The following is an 11,842-nucleotide window of genomic DNA, read 5'->3' as shown; positions in this document are numbered from 1 at the left end:
GATACATGAAGGCTACTTATATTATTGAATCAGAACACACGAAAGAAAATTTGTAAATCATAACCTGGATTTACCTTATCATAAAATGCTGAACCTCTCTACTGCACAGCTGACAATGAAACACATTATCATCACCTACAATAGGATGACCGCAAACACAAGAAAAAACCCACCACTCCGGATCTTCAACAATCTCCTTAATTTTTCCAACCACAAAGAATTGTCCATCCTATTAAAAAAAATTAATGAATTGAATGGGTAAGGGATGTCTACAATTTTAAAAAAATCAATTAACATGAGTACTTCTTACATAGCACTAAAAGATGTTAAAAAAGTAATAGTGCGTACCTCATTGTTTCCCTTAAGATTATCAATAGTCCGTATTAGCTTCCAATCAAAAGATTCATCATCAATTACACATACTAAATCCCCAACCTCATTACTGCGGAGTCTACTGAAATGGTGGCTCGCAATACTGGTGCACGAAATTGTGATTATCAACAATGGCGCCAAAAACTTGGTAGCGCTCTCAAACGTGAATCACAATTAGTTACAACTCCGTACAACTAACCAGCAAGTGCACTAGGTCATCCAAGTAATACCTTACGTGAGTAAGGGTTGATCCCACAGAGATTGTTGGTATGAAGCAAGTTATGGTCACCTTGTAAATCTCAGTCAGGCGGATAATAGATGGTTATGGATTTTCGAATAGTAATAAATAATAAACACGAAATAAAGATAGAGTTACTCATGTAATTCAATGGTAGGAATTTCAGATAAGTGCAAGGAGATGCTGTGTCCTTTCGGAATCTCTGCTTTCCTACTGCCTTCCTTTAATCCTTCTTACTCCTTTCCATGGCAAGCTGTATGTAGGGCATCACCGTTGTCAATGGCTACATCCCATCCTCTCAGTGAAAATGGTCCAAATGCTCTATCACAGGACAGCTAATCATCTGTCGGTTCTCGATCATGTCAGAATAAGATCCATCGATCCTTTTGCGTCTGTCACTACGCCAAACAATCGCGAGTTTGAAGCTCGTCACAGTCATTCAATCCCGGAATCCTACTCGAAATACCACAGACAAGGTTAAACTTTCCGGATTCCCATGAATGCCGCCATCAATTCTAGCTTATACCACGAAGATTCTGCTTAAGGAATCCAAGAGATATGCGCCCAGTCTAAGGTAGAACGGAAGTGGTTGTCAGTCACGCGTTCATAGGTGAGAATGATGATGAGTGTCACAGATCATCACATTCATCATGTTGAAGTGCAACGAATATCTTAGAATAAGAATAAGTCGAATTGAATAGAAAATAGTAGTAATTGCATTAAAACTTGAGGTACAGCAGAGCTCCACACCCTTAATCTATGGTGTATAGAAACTCCACCGTTGAAAATACATAAGTGATGAAGGTTCAGGCATGGTCGAATGGCTAGCCCCCAAAACATGATCAATAGTCTCCTCAGATGAATAATAAAATAAAACTGAGACCAAAGAAGAAAATACAATAGTAAAAAGTTCTATTTATACTAAACTAGTTACTAGGGTTTACAGAAGTAAGTAATTAATGCATAAATCCACTTCCGGGGCCCACTTGGTGTGTGCTTGGGCTGAGACTGATCTTTACACGAGCTGAGGCTTATCTTGGAGTTGAACGCCAAGTTGTAACGTGTTTTTGGCGTTCAACTCTGGTTCGTGACGTGTTTCTGGCGTTTGACTCCAGAATGCAGCATGGAACTGGCGTTGAGCGCCAGTTTACATCATCTAATCACGAATAAAGTATGGACTATTATATGTTGATGGAAAGCTCTGGATGTCTACTTTCCAACGCCATTGAGAGCGCGCCATTTGGAGTTTTGTAGCTCCAGAAAATCTATTTCGAGTGCAGGGAGGTCAGAATCCAACAGCATCAGCAGTCCTTTGTCAGCCTTTTATCAGAGTTTTCCTCAGGTCCCTCAATTTCAGCCAGAAATTATCTGAAATCACAAAAAACCAAACAAACCCATAGTAAAGTCCAGAAAAGTGAATTTAGCATAAAAACTAATGAAAACATCCCTAAAAGTAGCTAGATCCTAATAAAAACTACCTAAAAACAATGCCAAAAAGCGTATGAATTATCCGCTCATCACAACACCAAACTTAAATTGTTGCTTGTCTCCAAGCAACTGAAAATCAATTAGGATAAAAAGAAGAGAATATACTATAAATCCCAAAATATCAATGAATATTAATTTTAATTAGATGAGCGGGACTTGTAGATTTTTGCTTCTGAACAGTTTTGGCATCTCACTTTCTCATTTGAAGTTTAGAATGATTGGCATCTATAGGAACTTAGAATTTCAGATAGTGTTATTGATTCTCCTAGTTAAGTTTGTTGATTCTTGAACACAGCTACTTTTATGAGTCTTGGCCGTGGCCCTAAGCACTTTGTTTTCCAGTATTACCACCGGATACATAAATGCCGCAGACACATGACTGTGTGAACCTTTTCAGATTGTGACTCAGCTTTGCTAAAGTCCTCAGTTAGAGGTGTCCAGAGCCCTTAAGCACACTCTTTTTCTTTGGATCACGACTTTAACCACTCAATCTCAAGTTTTTCACTTGGACCTGCATGCCACAAGCACATGGTTAGGGACAGCTTGATTTAGCAGCTTAGGCCTGAATTTTATTTCCTTGGGCCCTCCTATCCATTGATACTCGAAGCCTTGGATCCTTTTTACCCTTGCCTTTTGGTTTTAAGAGCTATTGGCTTTTTCTGCTTGCTTTTTTCTTTTTCTTTCTAAATTTTTTTTCGCCAATTTTGTTTCACAAGCTTTTGCTTTTTCACTGCTTTTTCTTGCTTCAAGAATCAATTTCATGATTTTTCAGATTATCAATAGCATTTCTCTTTGTTCATAATTCTTTCAAGAGCCAACAATTTTAACATTCATAAACAACAAGATGAAAATATGCACTGTTCAAGCATTCATTCAGAAAACAAAAAGTATTGTCACCACATCAATATAATCAAACTAAATGCAAAGATAAATTCGAAATTCATGTACTTCTTGTTCTTTTGAATTAGAAATATTTTTCATTTAAGAGAGGTGAAGGATTTATGGGATTTATTCATAGCCTTAAGACATAGTTACTACATACTAATGATCATGTAACAGAGACACAAATATAGATGACATAATAAGCATAAAAATCAAAAAAATAGAAAAATAAGAACAAGGAATGAATCCACCTTAGTGATGGTGGTGCTTTCTTCTTGAAGAACCAATGATGTCCTTGAGTTCTTCTATGTCTCTTCCTTGCCTTTGTTGCTCCTCCCTCATTGCTCTTTGATCTTCTCTAATGTCATGAAGAATGATGGAGTGCTCTTGATGTTCCACCCTTAATTGATCCATATTGTAACTCAAATCTTCAAGAGAAGTGTTGAGTTATTCCCAATAGTTGTTGGGAGGAAAGTGCATCCCTTGAGGCATCTCCGGGATTTCTTGGTGATGAGCTTCCTCATGCGTCTCTTGGGTTCCATGGGTGGGCTCTCTTGTTTGCTCCATCCTTTTCTTAGTGATGGGCTTGTCCTCCTCAATGAGGATGTCTCATTCTATGATAACTCCAGCTGAGTAACATAGATGGCAAATAAGATGAGGAAAAGCTAGCCTTGCCAAAGTAGAGGGCTTATCGGCTATTTTGTAAAATTCATGGGAGATGACTTCATGAACTTCAGATCCACAGTAACTTCAGATCGGTTGCTAGTGGGGATGAGGGAGCATTGGATGAACTCCAACCATCCTCTAGCCACAGGCTTGAGGTCCAGTCTTCTTAGTTGAACCGGCTTGTCTTTGGAATCTCTTTTCCATTGAGCTCTTTCCACACATATGTCCATAAGGACTTGGTCCAACCTTTGATTAAAGTTGACCCTTCTAGTGTAGGGGCATGCATCTCCTTGCATCATGGGCAAGTTGAACGCCAACCTCACATTTTCCAGACTAAAATCTAAGTATTTCCCCCGAACCATTGTAAGATAATTCTTTGGGTTCGGGTTCTTACTTTGATCATGGTTCCTAGTGATCCATGCATTGGCATAGAACTCATGAACCATTAAGATTCTGACTTGTTGGATGGGGTTGGTTAGAACTTCCCAACCTCTTCTTTGGATCTCATGTCGGATCTCCGGATACTGATTTTTCTTGAGCTTGAAAGGGACCTCGGGGATCACCTTCTTCTTGGCCACAACATCATAGAAGTGGTCTTGATGGGCTTTGGAGATGAATCTTTCCATCTCCTATGACTCGGAGGTGGAAGCTTTTGTCTTCCTTTTCCCTTTTCTAGAGGTTTCTCCGGCCTTAGGTGCCATCAATGGTAATGGAAAAACAAAAATCTTATGCTTTTACCACACCAAACTTAAAATATTGCTCGCCCTCGAGCAAGAGAAGAAAGAAAAGAAGAAGAAGAAGAAGAAGAGATGGAGGAGAGTAAGGGATGTGTGTTCGGCCAAGGTGTAGAAGAGGGGGTTGTGTTGTGTGAAAATTAAGGAGAATGGAAGGGTTTATATAGTGAGGGGAGAGGTAGTAGGTTCGGCCATTTAGGGTAGGTTTGGGTGGAAAAGAAATTTTGAATTTTGAAGGTAGGTGGGGTTTATGGGGAAGACTGGATGGATGTGAGTGGTGAAGGGGTAATTGGGAAGAGAGATTGAGGTGATTGGTGAAGGGTTTTAGGAAGAGTGTTTATTGGAAAGAGAGGATGAATGTTGAGAAGAGGGGAGAATATGGTACGTGGGGATCCTGTGAGGTCCACAGATCCTGAGGTGATCCTGTAAGGTCCACAGATCCTGAGGTGTCAAGGATTTACATCCCTGTGCCAATGAGGCATGTAGAATGCCTTTGCATGCAATTCTGGCATTTAAACGCCGAAGTGATGCATGTTCTGGACGTTCAACGCCCAAGTGCAGCATGTTTCTGGCGTTGAACGCCAGTTCCATGCTTGTTTCTGGCGTTCAGCGCCAGCTCTCCTCAGGGTGCATTCCTGTCGTTTGAACACCGGGGTGTTGCTTGTTTCTGGCGTTCAACGCCAGATCCATGCTCTGTTCTGGTGTTGAACGCCAGCCAGATGCTCCTTACTGGCGTTTAAACGCCAGTAAGTCCTTCCCCTAGGCTGTGATTTTTCTTTTGCTGTTTTTGATTCTGTTTTTAATTTTAATTTTTTTTTCGTGACTCCACATGATCATGCACCTAATAAAACATAAAAGAACAATAAAATAAAAAATAAAATTAGATAAATAAAAATTGGGTTGCCTCCCAATAAGCGCTTCTTTAATGTTAATAGCTTGACAGTGGGCTCTCATGGAGCCTCACAAGTGATCAGGTCAATGTTGTATACTTCCAACACCAAACTTAGAGTTTGGTTGTGGGGATTCAATACCAAACTTAGAGTTTGGTTCTGGCCTCCCAACACCAAACTTAGAGTTTGACTGTGGGGGCTCTATTTGACTATGTACTGAAAGAAGCTCTGCATGCTTACTCTCCCTTGTTACAGAAGGATAGCCATGTGCCTTAAACACAAGGTAGTCCCCTTTCAATTGAAGGACTAATTCTCCTCTGTTAACATCTATCACAGCTTCTGCTGTGGCTAGGAAAGGTCTTCCAAGGATGATGCATTCATCCTTCTCCTTCCTAGTGTCTAAGATTATGAAATCAGCAGGAATGTAAAGGCCTTTAACCTATACTAACACGTCCTCTGCTAATCCATAGGCTTGTCTTACTGACTTGTCTGCCAATTGTAATGAGAATAAGGCAGGCTGTACCTCAATGATCCCCAGCTTCTCCATTACAGAAAGTGGCATAAGATTTATACCTGACCTTATGTCACACAGAGCTTTCTCAAAGGTCATGGTGCCTATAGTACAGGGTATTAAGAATTTCCCAGGATCTTGTTTCTTTTGAGGTAAAGTTTGCTGAACCCATGTATCAAGTTCACTAATGTGCAAGGGAGGTTCACCTTCCCAAGTCTCATTACCAAATAACTTACTCTCCAGTTACATCGTCATCCTCTTCAGAGGAAGAATAATCTTCAGAGCTCATGAATGGCAGAAGGAGATTTAATGAAATCTCTATGGTCTCTATATGAGCCTTAGATTCCTTTGGGTCCTCAATAGGGAACTCCTTCTTGGTTGGGAGACGTCCCATGAGGTCTTCCTCATTGGGACTCACGTCCTCCCCTTCCTTCCTGCATTTGGCCTTATTGACTATATCAATGGCCTTGCATTCTCTCTTTGGATTCTCTTTTGAATTGCTTGGGAGAGTACTAGGAGGAGTTTCAGTGATTTTCTTACTCAGCTGGCCCACTTGTGCCTCCAAATTTCTAATAGAGGACCTTGTTTCACTCATGAAACTTAAAGTGGCCTTAGACAGATCAGAGACTAAGTTTGCTAAGTTAGAGGTATTCTGTTCATAATTCTCTGTCTGTTGCTGAGAAGATGATGGATAAGGCTTGATATTGCTGAGCCTATTTCTTCCACCATTATTAAAGCCTTGTTGAGGCTTTTGTTGATCCTTCCATGAGAAATTTGGATGATTTTTCCATGATGAATTATAGGTGTTTCCATAAGGTTCGCCCATGTAATTTACCTCTGCCATTGCAGGGTTCTCAGGATCATAAGCTTCTTCTTCAGAAGATGCCTCTTTAGTACTGTTGGATGCATTTTGCCATCCATTCAGACTTTGAGAAATCATGTTGACTTGCTGAGTCAACACCTTGTTCTGAGCCAATATGACATTCAGAGCATCAATTTCAAGAACTCTCTTCCTCTGAGGTGTCCCTTTATTCACGGAATTTCTCTCAAAAGTGTACATGAACTGGTTATTTACAACCATGTCAATAAGTTCTTGAGCCTCTGCAGATGTTTTCTTTAGGTGAATGGATCCACCTGCAGAATAGTCCAGTGACATCTTAGAGAACTCAGATAGACCATAATAGAATATATCTATCATGGTCCATTCTGAAAACATGTCAGAAGGACATCTTTTGGTCATCTGCTTGTATCTTTCCCAAGCTTCATAGAGGGATTCACCATCTTTTTGTTTGAAGGTTTGAACATCCACTCTAAGCTTGCTCAGCTTTTGAGGAGGAAAGAACTTAGCCAAGAAGGCCGTGACCAGCTTATCCCAGGAGTCTAGGCTATCTTTAGGTTGAGAGTCCAACCATGTTCTAGCTCTGTCTCTTACAACAAAAGGGAAAAGCATGAGCCTGTAGACTTCAGGATCTACTCCATTAGTCTTAACAGTCTCACAGATCTGCAAGAACTCAGTTAAGAACTGGTAAGGATCTTCTGATGGAAGTCCATGAAACTTGCAGTTTTAAGGTTTCAGCTCAAAATTGTTTGCTCCAATGCCAGGAATTGAGATGCTTCTTCCATCAATCTTGGAAGTAGGTGTAGTATAATCACCAAGCATCCTTCTTGCATTATTGTTGTTGGGTTCGGCTGCCATCTCCTTTTCTTGTTCAAAAAATTCAGCAAGGTTGTCTCTAGATTATTGTAAGTTAGCTTCTCTTAGTTTCCTCTTCAGAGTCCTTTCAGGTTCTAGATCAGCTTTAACAAGAATGCCTTTTTCCTTGTTCCTGCTCATATGAAAGAGAAGAGAACAGAAAAAGAAGAAGAATCCTCTATGTCACAGTAAAGAGGTTCCTTATTATTAGTAGAAGAAGAAAGGGAATAAGGGTGAAGAAGAATGAATAGTTTGAATAAAGGGTAAAGGTAGAGGTAGTGAATTGAGGTGAAGAGAAGTGTTAGTAAATAAATAGAATAAGATAAGAGAGGGAGAAATTTTCGAAAAATAAATTTTGAAAAGGAGTTAGTGATTTTCGAAAAAGAATTAATTAAGATAAGAAATAAAATTAAAATTAAAATTTAAAACAATTAATTAATTAAAAAAAGAATTTTTGAAAAAGAGGGAGGTATTTTCGAAAATTAGAGAGAGAAAAGTAGTTAGGTGGTTTTGAAAAAGATAATAAACAAACAAAAAGTCAAATAGTTAGTTGAAAAAGATTTGAAAATCAAATTTGAAAAGATAAGAAGATAAGAAGTTAGAAAAGATATTTTAAAATCAAATTTTTGAAAAAGATAAAATTTTGAAAAAGATATGATATAAAAGAAAAGATAAGATAGATTTAATTTTTAAAATTAAAATTAATTACTTGACTAACAAGAAACTAAAAGATATGATTCTAGAATTTAAAGATTGAACCTTTCTTAACAAGAGAGTAACAAACTTCAAAATTTTGAATCAATCACATTAATTGTTAGTGTAATTTTTGAAAATCATGAAATACTATTAAGAAAAAGATTTTTGAAGAATAATTTTTTTTTAATTTTCGAAAATAAATAAAAAAAATGAAAAAGATTTGATTTTTGAAAAAGTTTTAATAAGATAAGATTTTTAAAATTTGAAAATTTGACTTGACTTATAAGAAACAACTAATTTTAAAAAATTTTGACTAAGTCAACCCAAATTTTCGAAATTTTGAGAGAAAAAAGGAAAAAGATATTTTTTTGATTTTTGAATTTTTTAATTACGAGAGAGAAAAACATAAAAAATGACTCACAACATGAAAATTATGAATCAGAACACATGATGCATGCAAGAATACTATGAATGTCAATATGAACACCAAAACACTTTGAAGATCATGATGAACATCAAGAACATATTTTTGAAAAATTTTTGATGCAAAGAAAACATGCAAGACACCAAACTTAGAAATCATTAATGCATGGACAATATGAATGTAAAAATGCACATGAAAAATAATAAAAGACACAAAACAAGAAAACATCAAGATCAAACAAGAAGACTTACCAAGAACAACTTGAAGATCATGAAGAACACTATGAATGAATGAATTTTCGAAAAATGCAAGAAAAATTTTTAAAGCATGCAATTGACACCAAACTTAAAATTTGACTCAAGACTCAAATAAAAAGCACAAAATATTTTTGGTTTTTTTTATGATTTTATGATTTTTTTGTATTTTCTCTTAATTTTTCGAAAAACATATAGGAAAAAATAAAATAAGAAATTCAAAATTTTTAATAAGAATTCCAAGAATCTTTCAATGTTAGCCTAAAGCTCCAATCCAAGGGTTGGGCATGGCTTAATAGCCAGCCAGCTTTAGGATATAAATCAGTCATACAACAGCTGATATTTCAATTAACTTGCCTCTATGCTGATGGTTGGAAGCCTCAATCCAAAAGAATTTGGATATGGCTTTACAGCCAGCCAGGCTTCAACATGCTTCATGAAACACTAGAATTCATTCTTAAAAATTTAGAATAATTTTCGAAAACAGATGAGAAATATATTTTTTTTGAAAAAAGGGATAAATTTTTTAAAAAAATATTTTTGAAAACTTTTTTGAAAACAAAAATAAAAAAAGAAAATTACCTAATCTGAGCAACAAGATGAACCGTCAGTTGTCCATACTCGAACAATCCCCGGCAACGGCGCCAAAAACTTGGTGCACGAAATTATGATCATCAACAATGGTGCCAAAAACATGGTAGCGCTCTCAAATGTGAATCACACTTAGTCACAACTCCGCACAACTAACCAGCAAGTGCACTGGGTCGTCCAAGTAATACCTTACGTGAGTAAGGGTCGATCCCACAGAGATTGTTGGTATGAAGCAAGCTATGGTCACCTTGTAAATCTAAGTCAGGCAGATAATAGATGGTTATGGATTTTCGAATAGTAATAAATAATAAACATGAAATAAAGATAGAGTTACTCATGTAATTCAATGGTAGAAATTTCAGATAAGTGCAAGGAGATGCTGTGTCCTTTCTGAATCTCTGCTTTCCTACTGCGTTCCTTCAATCCTTCTTACTCCTTTCAATGGCAAGCTGTATGTAGGGCATCACCGTTGTCAATGGATACATCCCATCCTCTCAGTGAAAATGGTCCAAATGCTCTGTCACAGCACGGCTAATCATCTGTCGGTTCTTGATCATTTCGGAATAAGATCCATTGATCCTTTTGCGTCTGTCACTATGCCCAACAATCGCGAGTTTGAAGCTTGTCACAGTCATTCAATCCCGGAATCCTACTCGAAATACCACAGACAAGGTTAAACTTTTCGGATTCCCATGAATGCCGCCATCAATTCTAGCTTATACCACGAAGATTCTGCTTCAGGAATCCAAGAGATATGCGCCCGGTCTAAGGTAGAACGGAAGTGGTTGTCAGTCACGCGTTCATAGGTGAGAATAATGATGAGTGTCACAGATCATCACATTCACCATGTTGAAGTGCATCGAATATCTTAGAATAAGAATAAGTCGAATTGAATAGAAAATAGTAGTAATCTATGGTATGTAGAAACTCCACCGTTGAAAATACATAAGTGATGAAGGTTCAGGCATGGCCGAATGGTCAGCCCCCAAAACATGATCAATAGTCTCCTCAGATAAATAATAAAATAAAACTGAGACCAAAGATGAAAATACAATAGTAAAAAGTTCTATTTATACTAAACTAGTTACTAGGGTTTACAAATGTAAGTAATTGATGCATAAATCCACTTCCGAGGCCCACTTGGTGTGTGCTTGGGCTGAGACTGATCTTTACACGAGCTGAGGCTTATCTTGGAGTTGAACGCCAAGTTGTAACGTGTTTTTGGCGTTCAACTCTGGTTCGTGACGTGTTTCTGGCGTTTGACTCCAGAATACAGCATGGAACTGGCGTTGAGCGCCAGTTTACATCGTCTAATCACGAATAAGGTATGGACTATTATATATTACTGGAAAGCTCTGTAGCTCCAGAAAATCCATTTCGAGTACAGGAAGGTCAGAATCCAATAGCATCAGCAGTCCTTTGTCAGCCTTTTATCAAAGTTTTGCTAAGGTCCCTCAATTTCAGCCAGAAATTACCTGAAATCACAGAAAAATACACAAACTCATAGTAAAGTCCAGAAATGTGAATTTAGCATAAAATTTAATGAAAAAATCCCTAAAAGTAGCTAGATCCTACTAAAAACTACCTAAAAACAATGCCAAAAAGCTTATGAATTATTCGCTCATCAAATACCGTATATATTTTAAAAAAAATTAATATTAGGATAAAAGAATTTCAGGAAGACAATTATAGAGGAACACAAAGAGAGAGAGAGAAACAGATAGAGATAGAGAGAGAGTGAGTGATAGAGAGGGAGGTGCAAATTTTGAGTTTTGAGAGGCAAAAGTTAAGGAGAATTGAAAAAAACTAACTGATTTAGAAAATTCACAGTTTCCTGCATATTAGGGTTGATCAAAACTCGGGAAATATTGATCACATTTTGGAGACTGACTTTATCTACGAATCAAAGAAGAAAATAAGAAGAAATTAATTCATAAAGAAACTATTCATTCGTACAAAAAAAATATTTAAACAAATCAAACAGAGACATGTGCAACATGGACAACTCTTCACCTCCATTGACTTTGATCTTGAAAGATTGCAGAATTACAACAGGTGGTCTCTAGTACCTTTTCAAAGTATTCATGTCTATAAGAGCAGGACAATAACCAACAAAAATTGCAGGAGATTTTCTTCCTGGGTAATGATTATAAGAAAAGATGGACAACAATAGAATAATTCAAGAGTAGTAAAAAAAAAGAAAAACAGACACAAGGTAATTTAAAAAAAAGATCAGAAACAGAAACATAATCGATACCCATAAGCAAAAACTTCAAGGGTCAGAACTTTCAATATCTTTCCATTACACTCAACATCCCTTCTCTTTTTCAATCCGTAAAGGACCCCGACGAAATCTGTTTAGTAAAATTATAGAAGACAAGATTAAACCCTCAGATAGAATAC

General features: G+C 37.2%; 1 non-coding gene across 1 annotated transcript; it reads left to right on the top strand.

Annotated features, from left to right (window-relative positions):
- The first annotated feature begins 6,995 nt into the window (after nucleotides 1-6,995).
- On the top strand, nucleotides 6,996-7,099 carry LOC112799258 (small nucleolar RNA R71). Its single transcript, XR_003200832.1, has one exon. It is a non-coding gene; the product is annotated as a small nucleolar RNA R71 (small nucleolar RNA).
- Nucleotides 7,100-11,842: the final 4,743 nt, after the last annotated feature.

The sequence above is a fragment of the Arachis hypogaea genome, chromosome 4 (assembly GCF_003086295.3).
Source record: "Arachis hypogaea cultivar Tifrunner chromosome 4, arahy.Tifrunner.gnm2.J5K5, whole genome shotgun sequence".
Taxonomy (NCBI): Eukaryota; Viridiplantae; Streptophyta; class Magnoliopsida; order Fabales; family Fabaceae; genus Arachis; species Arachis hypogaea.
Note: the sequence above shows the minus strand (reverse complement) of the source record. Positions and strands in the feature narration are given on the sequence as shown.